We start from the raw sequence: 15,098 nt of genomic DNA on the forward strand, positions 1-15,098 counted from the left end.
CTTGAAACAGAAGAAGATCTCACAAGCCCAGGCCTTCTTTGGCTCCCTCAAGATATCATAGGTCCTCTTAAAAATATCACTTGTATTTTGTTTTAACAGAGGTGAGAGCAATCTGCCTGCCTATGATGACAAGGAAAATGCTCCAAAGCCCATAAGGATATAAGCACAACGAAGACAAGCTTTGTTAAAAGTAATATAACTAAATAATCCTTGTACACCTTGAAAACTAGAAAGTGATTGGATAAAACTGGACTATCTTTAAAGTTCGCCAGCTGATATCTTAATATTTACCTAGAGTCTCAAAGTTTTCTTACCAAGGTTGTTTATTGTGAAGGTTGGGAGAATACTTCAGGAATTTCCAAAGCTGCTTTTTTCACTAGAAAGGCTTTTTTTCACTAGAAAGGAATTATTTCCATAATTCCTAGCAATCCCTTCTCCAAAGAAAAATAAATAAATTGTGAGATCAGTTTCAAGGAAGCTGAAATATCCTCCTGTGATGAAGAAGCCTTAGAATGACTCTGTGCTGTTAGTTTACAGAAAGTCCAGTTATTTTACAGGACATGCAAATCATGGATATTGACCTCATTACTAGACAGTCGACATTCATCCTCCAGTAAGACCAAAAATAAATGTGCACATTTTGTTGCCAGATAGCACCATTCAGCTCATAAATAGGAGTTCACAGCAATCATTGCTTTAGGAGCTGGGCCATAAATATAGCCTATCTTCAAATATTTTCAACTTGCTGAAGTTACTCGAGAACTTACCATGATAGAGTCCATTTGAAAGGGAAAGAATTAAAATTTATCTAAGATATGTGTCCCCAAATACCTCTCATAGCATTAATTTATATTGACCTTTCTAACACACTGTCTTCCCACACTGTTCTGATGTTGTTCCCTGAAAAACACCTTGTATATAACAAGTCCCTTCAGAATTTTGAACTATTTTTGAAGTCAAGTTAAAAAATCAAAGAAAAGAGTTAAAAAAAAAAACAAGTTAATATTAAAAAAATGACATTTGAAGATATTAGCAACATATTTGGAAAGATTTTAAAATATAGTTTCTAAGTTGGCAGTTGCCTTTTTGTGATAAATATTTGATTCATAAAAGAAATGGTATGTAGACTATTGAAATAATGCTTTCATGTGGATAAAAAAAGGCAGGTCAAAACTAATACTCTGTTATAAAGGAATGTGCACTTCTTGGAATATGATAAGTATATTCACTATGGCTCTGCAGCTTAGGCTGTAGATCTCGGTTCTGTGAAGAGATATATGCCTAACATTACGTGTTTTGAAAAGTTCTGTGATCTGAAGTAAGACTACTCCTACCGCATAAAATTGTATACATAAATCCTTGAAGATTAGGGACTTTCTCACTGTTAGATGAGAACTGTGGTTTAACTGCTGTTTTATCTTTCAGTGATAAGATCCCATGGCACTTTTGCAACAATAATAGAGGTCCCATGGTCCTCTGAAAACATTTTAAGTAATGGAATTACATTATGTACTTTAGTGGTTAATATTTTCCTCATGGTTCCAGCTGAAGAAGTTATACTTCATTTTTTTTTCCCTTCTAAACATTTTTCTGTAGTGTTCCCAGCACTGATTAAAAAGATAAATCTGTATCCAATTGAAATTGTCTTATTTGGACTTTTTACATGTATCTCTAATTTCATATTTATATAGATAGATATACATATTTGTATATGTATTTTGCGTATAAGATATTAGTAAGAAGATTTCCCAAAATGTTACTACCAGTACTTCCCATGTAAATACACATTTTTGTTTTGGAGATGTTGCTGTATTTCAGGGAGCATTTCTTTTCTCTTCTGTCATTCCCTAAAATCAGTGTGAGCTTTGCCATCAATTTTAATTATACCAGTATTTCACCCTAAGTTTTATATGAAGAGTTGGCAGCAATAACTATAGTTAAGGTTGCTTAACACTTGCCATTGTATAGATTCCGTACTTAAAAAGAAAGAGAGATGGCACAATAAAACAAGTCAAGATTAGCAAAGTTAATTTTATCTGTGTTGCTTCATAAACCAGAAGGATTTACTAGGGACTCAGACTCATATTTTTAAGTGTGATGTGACTGATATAATTGTAAATAATTATTGTTATGTAGTTCAAAAAGATGGTAAAGAATATTTCACAGTATTACTAAAAAAACAAATGCAGAATTATCAGTATTTTAACCTGTAAATACTTTAAAAATACATGTTTTCTGAAAATAAAGAAGCATCATAAACCTTCTTCATTGCTTTCTTTCCTAGACCACTGCCTACAGCTACTATTAACAACAGTTTGCACTGCTCCTGTGATTTATTAATGAAAGTTAATTTAAATTATAACATCTTTAATACCGCTGAAGATGGTGAAGTGTATATAATTATTTCTTTGAAAAAGAAAGGAGTTATAGAACTTTAAATTACTGTTTTCTGTAATGTATTCCATTATTTTAAGTAGCGTTTACCTCTTTTGCTCAGAATACCATTTATGATCTTTGATTATACCTATTTTTGTATAAGGAGGAGGAATGATTATTTTCCAAGTGTGTGTGTTTGGTAGTGTAGTAACTAAAATTAGTATAGGGTCTGATCTAAGCTAATAGCACTGGTACATGTGTGTGGTAGACACATACCTTCACTATAAAAGGTTCTGCAATCCTTTCATAAAAATTTGAAAGTCCTAATACAAAGTTCCTTGTGGTTGGCAGAGTCTTTCTGTTTCCATTGATGTCTGCGTTTGGCTCTTAGGGAGTTGAAAAGTAGCCATACTATTTGTATAAATATTGTGAGCAGTCTTTGTGTATTTGCTAGTGAAGGTTTCCTTAGTCTGTAGCTACATCAAAAGAGACTGCTGGGGCCACTCGTGAAAGCATATTAATCGTGGTTCTGATACAAATCCCTGCAGAAACAATGGATGAAGCTGCTCTTTGGAGAATGGTCCCCACCTGGCTCCATTCAGGCAGGAACTGTTGGCTTTGTCAGGAGTACACCTGAGTACACCCAGTGCAGACTTCTAGTCAGACCCCATCTGGAAAGGCGAAGAGTTTTGAGGGACTTGAGGGAATCAGTACGTGCTGGGATCTGAACTGTGGATGTCCAAGGAGACATAAGCTATACAGATAGGAGGATACCAAGACCCACAGGCTGGCTCATGTTCATAAGTTGGGGTGGTCTCTTGTGCACATGGCATTCACAGTGTTTATGGATCTTACGTTCACATAGCTTAGTTACAGCTTCTCTCTGATCTGTAATAGAGAGATTTTGTTGGAGCAGGCCAGAGCACAGATAGGACACCTGTACGATGCTGGTTCTCCTCCTTGAGCGCAGGTCCTGCCTCACATTTATGCAACACAAAAGGGGAACCCATACAGTGTTGGTGAGGATCCACAACAAATCAGCTGTAACGCATAGGCATATAATCCAGTGTTGCAGAGACTGCCTGCCTGCTTGCCTGGGGAAGATGAAGATATTTAGGAGGGTACTTACCATGCTAGGCTGCTCCTAAGCTTAGATGAGTAGGGCCCTGTGGGTAGAGAGAAGGGGTCTGATGAAAGCAAACTTGTACTCCACAGCAGCAAGAGAGACTGCTATTTTGACTCAGAGGACCTGAGGTCAGCCTGGAGCATCCCATTTCATAAGCACCAAGAAGCTCCAGGAAGCTGTGCCAGCAGTGGAGGAGTGAGGACCAGCAGAGCCTATAGGCCACCTGCTGGAAACCAGGGAGTGTCCATGGTGTGATATTACCCCACATATCCTCAGGACACCTGTCCATGACACTTGATGACATCCTGGCACCCAAAAGAGCCCACTTCTCTTACCAGACCTGGATGGAGGAAGTAGAAGGCCATTCTGAAGGGTAAGTATTGCATTATTGTATTGAACAAACTGTGGGTTAACTGTTGTTACATATGAACCAGCAGTTAATTACTTCATGCCCATGCAATCTATGTCTGTTTTCCTTTCCTCCTCTTAGTTCCTCTGCTCCTTAATCTCTTTTTATATAGTCTCTGTTTTACTGTAAGTCATGTTAAATGCATTCAGGCTGGGTGTCAGGAAGAGGTTCTTCACTGAGAGGATTGTTGCACACTGGAACAGGCTCCCCAGGGACGTAGTCACGGCACCAAGTCTGTTGGAGTTTAAGAAGCATTTGGACTGTGCACTTAGTCATGTGGTCTGAATTTCTGGGTAGACCTGTGTGGTGCCAGGAGCTGGACTTGATGATCCTTATGGGTCCCTTCCAACTCAGGATATTCTATGATTCTATGATTCTATGTATTCAGAAACTAGATTGCTGATGACCAGAAGCTCAACTACCACTGGTAGTTGGGGATGTACCAGACTCCCTGCAGAGAGAGCAACAGGAGACTCCACTACTCTGAAGGACTGGGGTACCTCAACAAGGATGAAGTATTATAGCATCTGTGGAGGGTTGCTAGGGGCTGATTGCATTATTGTGGTAGTATGAAGCACAGTAGGCCGAAGTGACTTGTCTATGATATTGAAGCAAGGCAGAGATAGAACTGGAAATAATCTTCAAAGACAAAAGCTATTTGTAAATCTTTTTGCAAATATCACATTACTGGAATATTTTCTAGTTGATTATTAAGGACTTTAAAAAAAATAAAATTTCAGCTCTTTGGATCTCTTGGAGTCTAGATCTGATTTTAAATCCAAGGATGTCTGTGTCTGTCTTATGCTCCTGCTCACCTATTAGCTGATCTTCAACTTACCTTCTGTTTTTAAATTTTCCTAGCTATAACTATTTTACTTACATTCTGAAGAGAGAGAAGAGACTATAGCCTTTTAAGAAAGAGACAGAAGATAGGTAAAAGATACAGTCACACTTTCTGCATCTGCCTCCTGAAGTGATTCAGGAACTAGCCCATGTAAGCTCTGAACCATTTCCAGATGTTTCTGATATCTTTGAAAACTCATGGAGAATTGAAACGACACGGGAAACCTAACAACTCTTTTAGAGAAAAAAAAAAAAAAAGAGAGAGAGAGAGATTGAAGAGAAACCAAATAAATTATAATTAAGTAGCCTAAATAACTTCCTGCATTCTAGAAAAAAAAAAAAAAAAAGCAGTTTCTAAATGCCTAGAACATGATAAGGTGATAAAAACTTGCTGACATGACTTTGTCAGGAACAGGTCATGTTAAACCAATGTCCTTCTTCTATCTATTGCCTACTAGATACAGATGAAGCAGTAAATGGAAAATAGAGGAGGGAAGTACTGGCATCTTTTAGCGCACAAAACACATGCAAAAACCCATCCATTTATAAGGATAGTGATCAATTGTTCTTCACTGTCCACTTAGGAAAATGCAAGTGGAATCAGTTTAATTTCTAGGTTTGAAAAATCCTTTTCACTACGAGTATAGGGAAGCAGTGGAAAAAGCTATGTAGAAGGGCTGCAAAATACCCCTCACAGGAATATTTTTTCTGGACCAATCTATTGGGACTGTTTTATACATACTTCATTTGCCCCAGTGAAGTGGTTTGAGAAAGTGATCTCTTGAGATCCCTTCAGCCCTGAATTTCTGTGATTCTATGCAATCTGTAGATAGGTATACAAATGATACAAAATAAATCTGTAAAGATTCCTTCCCCTATGAAAATGGAGTGGGAAGATTCTGGGTCACTAGCCCATAGTTTGATTTTTTTTTAATTAAATCTTGAAGTAGGAAGATTATAATATTAATTTTTTGGTTGCAAGATGCAGCTGATTTTTTTTTAATCTCAAGTTTTCTATCTAAATGGCATAAATAAAATGTTGCTTCCCCTAGCTGTGCTGTAATTCTAGGTCATCTATAAACAGAAGTGACGCAGTTTTGTTCAGGTGATTAAGTCCTGGGTCAAAGGACAAGAGTGCCACTATTTGTACTTCAGGTTCCCACTCATTTCTCTCTGAGTCCTTTACCTTTACCATCAAAGTCCTCTGCCCTGCCTTCACCTATGAATCTTGGAGTTATAACATTGACCCTGTAAAATATAAAACCCTTTTTTCTGACTGGTAATAGTACTATGTGTTAGGCCTATGAATACAAAGTGTTTATTTTAAACTACATCCTTCAGTCTAGCAAATGGCAAAAACTGCAAGATATTTACTCACAAAAGTTTTTTTGCCTAGTTTCTCCATGTTTGATATTAATCTGCCCTTGACAGCTATTAAAGTAGAAATTACTGCCATTATTTTACACAAAAACAGATTCTGCAAGTGTAAATTGAATGTAGTTTGGAACACTTTATAGTCTTCAGAGTCATCCCCATTTTCCATACCACCCAAATTATTTTAAACTGTAAGTTAAGTTTTGCAAAGCTGTTAGCATTATTTTCTCAGCTCACCCAAGCTGTTTTTACAAGACATGCTATCTATGATGAATCACAACACCTTTTATTAAAATAGTTATAAGCACATTAGAACTGTCAGGTATAATTTGCAGCTTTTTCTCTTTTAGATTCAGCACTCTCCCTGAAAAAAAAAAAAAAAAAAAAAAAAAACACAAACCACAGAACTACCCCACACCCTAGTAGCTAGGGAATCTAAGTTACAATCAAATTTATTATATTTACCAGACTTGAATTTCAGATAGGATACCATTATGATGTATTTGAAGAAGAAAGAACAGAACTGTCAGTGGGCGTTGCATGAGCAATGTCTAATGTCTAATGAAAAAGGTCTAATAATGCTGTGATCGAGAGTTTTATAGTGATGAGAGAAAGAGGATCTTTTTTTGTCTTTAACTTCTACATGTTGTACAAGCTGAAATGAAGGCTAGAACCTCATTCCAAAGTTTCAGTTGAGGGGAAAGTGTCTTCTTTTTAGACTTCTCTCTAACATATACCATTGTAACTTAGCACTGCAATTCTGCCTAGAATTATAAATTACTTCTAGAGAAGCAGATGCTGTTGTGTGTATGTATGCTGCAAGTATGCTGTGCACCTGTAACCACACAAGTTCTGCATCCACAGGATTTCTGCAGAATGCTAGCTGAGGTCTGTGCCTGGAAGGCTTCCAGGTCAAGGTTCTCACATCAGAAAAACCTCAATAAAAGTTCAACCAGGCAACTAACAACAACAAAACAAAACAAATAGCACTCTTCTTGTTGCTGACATTAGTCTTCTCCAAGTCTTGGTCTGTGAAACATCTCTCCTATTACTTAGCTAAGTCTGTGGCACAGATCATATTTAATTTACAGATGCTAATGTGGCTGTAGCTTTGTGTTCACCTTAATTGCATTTGTGCTGTGGAAATTTTTTAATTCCAAAAGTTGCTGCCAGTTTTTGTGTACACAATTTAAGCTTATGCAGAATTTTTGCTCTTCTTGGAGACCTCTGCTGACTTTCACATATTTAAAATCTGTAGTCGTGGATCCCTTTGATTCATCTTCTGTTAAAGAATGTTGGCTATACTAAAACTGGCAAAGGAGTTAAGCAAGATGAAAAAAGTGGTATTCCAGAGAACCATAATATGGCACACTCCTTCTTTCCTGAAGGTACGTTGCCACCTAGCAAATGCTGAGAATAATGTTCACACAAAGACAAAAAAAGAGAACCCCAGAGATCTATGAAGTGTTGCTTGATTTTGAAAAGCTTAATTGAAGAAAGAGCTTGAGGTGTGAGCATTCCTACTGAGCTCGTTGCACAAAGGGCTTGTCTCTGAGTGGATGTGGTGGACCATCTGCAGGACAGAGTAAGTCAACCATCCATTCACCTGGCTCTGTTTGCTCTAGTTCTGCAGAGCTTGCAATGTTCACACCAGGAAGGGGAGGAGGAGGAGAAAGAGGATGATAGAAGAGGAGGAACTCTCTCTGACATTTCAGAAGATGTGTGTGCTAAAATGCAAAGCCCTTGGTGCTGAAGGTATCTCTGAGAGAGTTATGGCATGGGCTGTAGTTGGAATGACAATACAGGGTCTCACTCTGTTCTTTTAGTCTCTGTTTTACACACGTGGAGAAATCTCATAGGTTGAGGATGACAAATTTGAGAAGCAAAATGGAAGAGGATCAGATTGTTACATGAGAAGAACTCAATGAGCTCTTAGTAGAGGAGTAGGAACAAAATTAAACTTTGTAATCACCAGTGCAAGGTCACTGGGTATTATTATCAAGGGCAAAAATAGCAGAATTTCTGCTCTAAGTGCTCAGTGATTAACAGCTTGAGGTCTCATGAATGAGTAGTTCTTGCTCCAGTCATGGAGCAGCCACATTAAAGAATAACTAAGATGAAATGCAAGGCTGTGGTGTAGTGTGGAGCTGGTGAGATAGCTCCATAGTAGGAATGGAGTTGGAGGTGAAATCAAAGATAAGTGATTTCAGTTGGTTGCACCTTCTTCAGAAGGTAAGGAAGCAGAGAAGGGTAAGAACCTTTCAATGACTAAGAAAACAGAGGGAGAACAAACCAAGACCAAATCCCAAAGACATGACCTGAAAAACAACTCGCATGACACTGCAGTCTTATCAGTTATGCTGTCAGCAAAAAGATGGCCTTAGTTTCTGCAGACTCAACAATAACGGCCATGCAGCAGCAGTTAGTACTATGTGTAATGATGGAAGGGATAGGAACCAACTAGAGCAGTGAGTGGAAGACGAAGTCCTCAGAAGAGCATCAGCCAGCATTCTGCAAAGTGAGGAAAATCCTTTTCCATCCATCTAAACTGATGGTTTGTTTTGTGGACCAGGAAATATATATCTCTCATCATGTAGGATTTTTTTCCCCTTCTTTTTTTTTTTTTATTTTTTTTCAATAAATATCCAGATTGGTCCCCAGAGAAGCTTGAACAGACTTTTTTTTTTTTTTTTTTTTTTTAATATATCCTAATTCATATTCCTTTTCTGCAGTTACTTATATTCTAAATGTCAGTGTTAGGACTAGCAGAGATGCCTGCATGTGTGAATGTCCTTGAGAAAGGGTACAATGTCAGGAGTAATTCCTCTCCAACTCAGTGTGACTTCGTGTTTTCTTGTGACCTACACATAACTGATGCTGAGTTGAGCTGTCCATATTCCCAATCAGATTAAGACTGGAAATGAGGTAAACTCATGCAGTTCTGTACTGTCAACTGGTTGCAACCAAAGCCACTTATGTGAAGCTTACCACCAAGAGGTATGAGTTTGCTGCCCAAAACTTGCCCTGTGCATAGAAGTAGGTTATGAATTTACAGCCTGCCAAAGGTAAAGTACCAAGGGTCAAAGCTCTTGCATTCAGCCCCATCAGAAAGACTCCCCAGGCATGAAATAGCCCAGAGTAATATGCCCATGCTGCCCACCTGAAGTGAGGGAGAAGGAGGCGGACTGCTCTGCATCTGTAAGGGAGAGGGGTAGAAACTGTGATCTTCATGTGCTTAAATGCTGGTCAAAAGATGAAAAAATAAAAACCAACAGCCCCACCTCCCTACCATTTTACAACCTTCTGCTCAGAAGTAGCTTACCTAGGGAGCAGTCTTGAAAGGAGTAGCTTGCCAGGTCAAGCTGGAAGGCCAGGTGCAGGCAGAATTTGGTATGAAACGAATATTCTTTTTCTTGTGGTGTACGTTGCATACAGGCTTGGTGCTGTCTCGTTGCTTGCACTGGCTGTTCTTCTCAGTTTACTTAAGAAGTAAAACGTGAATAAAAAGGTACCATGAATAAAAAAGTACCATGCTTATCTGCCTTCTTGGCAGCTCATGTCTGTTCTCCATAACCTGGCAGGACTAACCCCAGTGACTACCCCAACTACTCTAATGCAAACATCGTAGCTGTATATCCTATGAAATAGGAAACCTTTAGTGATTTAGACTTGGTTGACATAATTTTCTGAAGTGCTAAGGAGGTATGAAGTGATGTAAAGAGAGTATTTGAAATTTTCACATGTGAAAAAAATGCCACAGATTAATGAAAGAGTAATCTCACTACAGAAGGATGAGGCCAGGAATTTAAAACAACAGGAGCTTAAAATCAGGCACTGCAATCCTCAGCATTACTTAGGGTATAAGTAAGTGAATAATTAAAGATACTGAAGAGATCTTAATGGATCTAATTTTCTATATGCACTTTCTGAAGTTCACTTACATAGCAATCACATGAGGCATCTGCAGAATTTTTAAACTTAATTGCCAAAAAAGACACCAAAGAGCTGCTTTGAACATCTTAGCCTTTCAGACTTAATTTAGACCCTGTCTTTTGAATATTTGTCCTTGGCCTTATAAAACACAAAATTTCAAATCATTTCAGTAATGGAAACTATTTGATTCTGTGTTCCTGAACAGAGACATTCTACTTGTAAAATATCCTTATAAATGAGCAACTCTTTTCAAGCACATTACCAGAATGCTGTTATTTCTCAAGCATGGCATTTGTGTGTGCCTTATGGATTTATTTATACCTTTCAAAAATGCTGAGAAATAAGCTTAATTCCCACTGTTAGATTAATAGACATCTCTAATAAAAGCTTCAACTTTCTAATAGCTTTGGAATGCAATAACTTTGAAGTATTAGGTAGACTGCATTATATAGACATTGCTAACACCCAAGGGAAATTGCAAATATAATAATAGCTACAAGATTCGCCATTGTTGTCTGAGTACTATACAGAGATGTTTAAAATGACTAGACAAAAAATTATGGAAGCAGCATGTGACTCAAATTATAAATAAAATGTGGGCTCTACTGGACCAAAGTCTATATGTGGGAAAAACTTAGTGACAATGAAATCTTCAGAAAGGAATATTCAGGAACATTTACAAAGGACTCAGTCCTCACACTTCTACAGTTGAGCACTGTTTTCTGTAATTATGGATGCTGTGGCCAAGAATGGCTCACAGATTCCGAGGGTTTACAATGATGAACTGTAAGAGGGTTTTTTACTTAGGGAAATAAAGGACCCAAATGTGCTTCTACTCTTTTCATATCATTTGTCAGAGCTCCAGCAATGTCATGGTGCTCTGGCAATTTATCACAGCAGAGAATCTGCTCCAGAGTTTTTTGGAGGAATGGGGTTTGCAGCGTGACCATTAATCCACTGGGAGACACAACCAGAAAAGACGCACTCTGAGCAAGGGAGCAAGCTTACAAGCTCTGTGTTTCTGAGTAGCTCAGCCCTCAGCAGAGCAGCAGCACCACGTTCCCAGATACAGAGCTGGAACAATCAGATGATTACAAGAATATGAGGTATGAATTCCAGAAAGTTCAAGCAAATTCCTTTTGCTTGTTCATATCAAGATTTATATGAATAGCATAACTTGAGGCTTGGCAAGATAATTTTCCTTCAGTTTTGCCATGTGTTTCTTTAGAAGCCTGGCCCACACTAAAAAAAGTAGGATACCTAATACTAGAGGTCTGTCTGATGTCTCAACATTTACATGTGTAGTTCTGTTGGCTGCAGTGCTACTGCAGTAAGGGCAAGGTAGTCTGAGCCAATTTGTCCATATCTGCAAAAGTGAGCTCTCAGTGCTTTGGTGTGCTATAAATTCAGTCCCTGAGAATCCTTAATGGTCATTGTAATCCTCTTCCTCAAACCTAGATCAATGTTTAAAGCGGAGGAAGCACAGGAACCTCCTGAATGGTTTCTTCCTCAATTGCCTGTCAGGGTTTTCACTGCAATGCCTAGAGAAAGCAAAGCTGTTCAGACGGCATCTATTTCTGGTGTGAATTTCCAGTGCTGCTATGTTTTTCAGACCCTCTGATGAATTTCTAAGCCCTCTTAGAATAACAGCTGCAGGGAGAGGACTGGAATCCCAATGGTGGATTTCAGGTTCGCAGACTGACAAACTCTCTAAACAACAACAGGGTGGGAAAGCTGTTTTTTATCAAGGGCAGCTATGAAGGCAGAGAAGCAAACTCTTGTGAGCTAAGAGCTTTTCATCTCCTTGTCCCATTTTTCAGAGCAATGGACAGGATGCGGAAATGTAGTTCGAATGTTGAGGTCTGGGGGCAGAGGTGCAGAGACTTTTTCTGTTCAGCTCCTCCATAGGGAGGTACAACCTCTGGGGAGAAACAGCCAGTCTAACATGCAGACGTGTCTTGGTGACCCTGATAAAACGTGTGTTGACAGCCAGAGAGAGGGATGGGAAAATCACATTTAGGCTTTCAGAACATTCAGTTCTTTTCCTGAAAGCCCATTTTGCACACATTTTAAACCTAGAAGAGACCATTATTACCATTGGTTAACTCCCTGAGTAACATCAGACATGGGTTGCAGCTGTGCATGCTAAAGGTCTAGAGGAGAAAAGCTCTGTATCTGAAACACTGGGGAAGTCACTGTTGTTTCCAACTCTTCACTAGCACCTGGAATAATACATAAAGTACTTCTGGTGGCACACAGTGGCATGTGGAAAGCTTACATGGATGGCAATTTGCACAGTTCTCTCTCCCTTTACCTTGTCTGTGTATACCATCAATATAACACCATAATACAGTGAATACCATCAAACATAAAAAGTCTACCCAATGTCATTTAATTGTCTCTGATGTTGCTGTTGTCTGAGGATCAGCACTCCCCCCTGTTAATGTCTTTCTGCCAGGGTCAAACTTAAAAATTTGTACTTGCACACAGCATTAGCATAGTTAGCCAAGCAATCAACACTTGAGGTAATCTTTTGATATCTTTTGAAATCTTTGAATCTTTTGGTTTCCATGGTTAAAACTGTGTTCACCAGAGCTATATAATGGTCAACACCTGGGTACTTCTTTAGTACTCTACAAGATATATGATGTGAAAAGTCCACTGCTTTCTCTGTGATGATGGTCACATTGCATGAATTGTTAAGGAATTTAGCATTGATTGGTTCCACAAAACATTTGACATACTATATACATGACCAGTGCTTGGCAAACTTACCCGACAGTGAGCAAACAAAAGCATGTCCCTGGGATTCTCATGGTTGAAATGATTTTGATAATTTGCCTTGTAAGCTGCACCTAACATGTCATATGAGCCTGCTTATTGTCCTATCTTCTATCATCCCTTAGTTTTGCTTGATATTACCTAAGTTTCCAGTAATCTTTATAATGTTTATTGTCTCCTCAAAGGAAAGTAAGACCCTTGAGCCTCCTGGGTGCCTGATGAGAGACTCCATAGACTGTGACTCTGCAGTTTGGAGAGGATAAGTCTAAGGGCAAAGAGTAAGGTTTACAAAATCATGAAGGGAATGGGGGGCATAACTGTTACTCTGCTGTTGTAACACAAGGATTAGGAGTCATTCAATTAAACTAGTGAGAGACTGGTTTGAAATCAATACAAGAAAGTTCTTTTTTTACAAAGAGGATAGTGAAATTCTGGATTTTATTGTCATAAGAGACGAAGTATGGAGGCAGGATCAAACTGGGATTATGCAAATTCAGGAACAGCCTGTCTATAAGCAAATACTAGAGAGAGTGTGCAGGGATGTACCTTCTGATGTCCCTAACCCAGTGGTCATGGTTGCTGGTGGAGAACAAGGAGAACAAACTGTACAAGGTGGCCAAGAACACATGTACTCTTTAACTGGTGTTTCCTACTGCCACTGTCACAAAGAAGGCAGTGCCATAGCTGTACCCCAGACTCTTATAACTATGTTATTTCTTGAATTGGGCTATCAAATATGTCAGATGTTCTCTCAAACCCAAAATATGGAATGCATTTTCCATGACCTCCCACCCTCTCCAAAATGTAAAGCATTTATTCTCATACTTTTGCCCAGTTCCTTTATAAACTTCTTCAGATTGGGCAAACAGAAATAACTCAAACAGAAGATGGCAGTCCTCCATGGGGAATGGTTTAGTAATCATACAGTCCCTCAGCTACCCACAGCTGCTGCCTTTACTTGAGCAGCCTCTTCCCTTCCTGTAAAGGGAAGGGTCTCTTGTCTTGTTGTAAAAGCAGAAGTTCAGGAGTACCAAGTTGAGGTAACACCAAGCCCAGATAGTAGTCAGAGATGTTTTTGCCTTGGCCAGTCAAAAGGAAAACATTACTACATATCCACAGTAACTATTTGAAGAAAATGGTTATATTATTTTCTGTCTCTTCACATCACCAAATCAGAGTGCAGTTTGCATACTGCTGAGTGAAATAGTGGCAGAATGATTAAGGAAATCAACAGGCAAAAACATGCAAAATATGTTAGTTATCAACAAAGTAATTGGATAGTGTTTAAGCAAATGAAACAGACACAGGCATGCAAAATATTACAAAGGATTATAATACTGTAGCAGAGAGTGGAGGTTTCTAAGTGATTACATTCCAAGTGACATGACTACGCTCACTACCAGCAAACAGAGGGCTTTCTCGTCAGTGCTCAGCTTCAAGGAGCCATGACGAGAGGGGAAAGGCATCCCACAGGTATCAGGGTTTCCCAAAGAGTGAGAAATTAAAAAAAAAAAAGGGGGGGGGGGGTAAAAATTATCTATTTCATAAAAAAGGGTAACTTTTTCTGATAGCCTATAGTAGTTCAGTGATTACAACAGCAGAGCAAAAATGCAATATATAATATTGATAATATGAAAAATGGGGAGAGTGCAAAAATAAAGTGATCTACCAAACGGGGAAAACAGGGATATAAAATAAAGTTGAAGGCTATAGGAAGAAAATCAATCACAGGCATTCTTAAAAAGAAAACCAAATTTTTGAAAGCATACTTGCAATGGAAGAATTCTTAGAGAAGCTAGAAGATCTTCTGTTAGATGGACGTAGTACATATAAAATAATGTAGGAAAAGCCAAAGTTTTCACTAATTTGTATCTGTGAAGGAAGAAAACAATGGGGATGATGATACTGAAATATTTTGTAATTCATCAGCAAAAAAAGGACTTTTTTTTTTTTTGTATAAAAAGGCTAAACTACTTGAAGAACCTATCTTCCATGGTACACCAGAAGGTCCCACACGACCATGGATATTCTCCCTTTCCCAAGCGCAGCCCATCTCAAGCCCCATTCAGCCATGGGCTCACTGCAGAGTTGCCCCCATCTCCTCCAGGGGCAGGACCATGCCTGGAGCACCCATGTCCCCAGCTTCTGCTCTTTTCTTCAGCAGCAGCAGCGGGCACTTGATGTCTGCCCAGCATTGGGGGCACTGAGCCCCGTGCTTCCCTTGGGGCTCATCCATCGCTTGGCCCAAGCAATAGG

The 15,098-nt window shown here is 38.8% G+C and overlaps 1 protein-coding gene across 1 annotated transcript in view; it reads left to right on the forward strand.

The window, feature by feature from the left end:
• Positions 1–15,098, forward strand: part of FGF9 (fibroblast growth factor 9) — a gene marked incomplete at its 5' end in the record, with an annotated part of 57,508 nt that overhangs the window by 8,350 nt on the left and 34,060 nt on the right. The window contains one exon of the mRNA XM_082776631.1: positions 3,592–3,875. The remainder of the gene's footprint in view (positions 1–3,591; positions 3,876–15,098) is intronic.

This window comes from Aythya marila (genome assembly GCF_965140915.1).
Source record: "Aythya marila genome assembly, chromosome: 1".
Lineage (NCBI taxonomy): Eukaryota > Metazoa > Chordata > Aves > Anseriformes > Anatidae > Aythya > Aythya marila.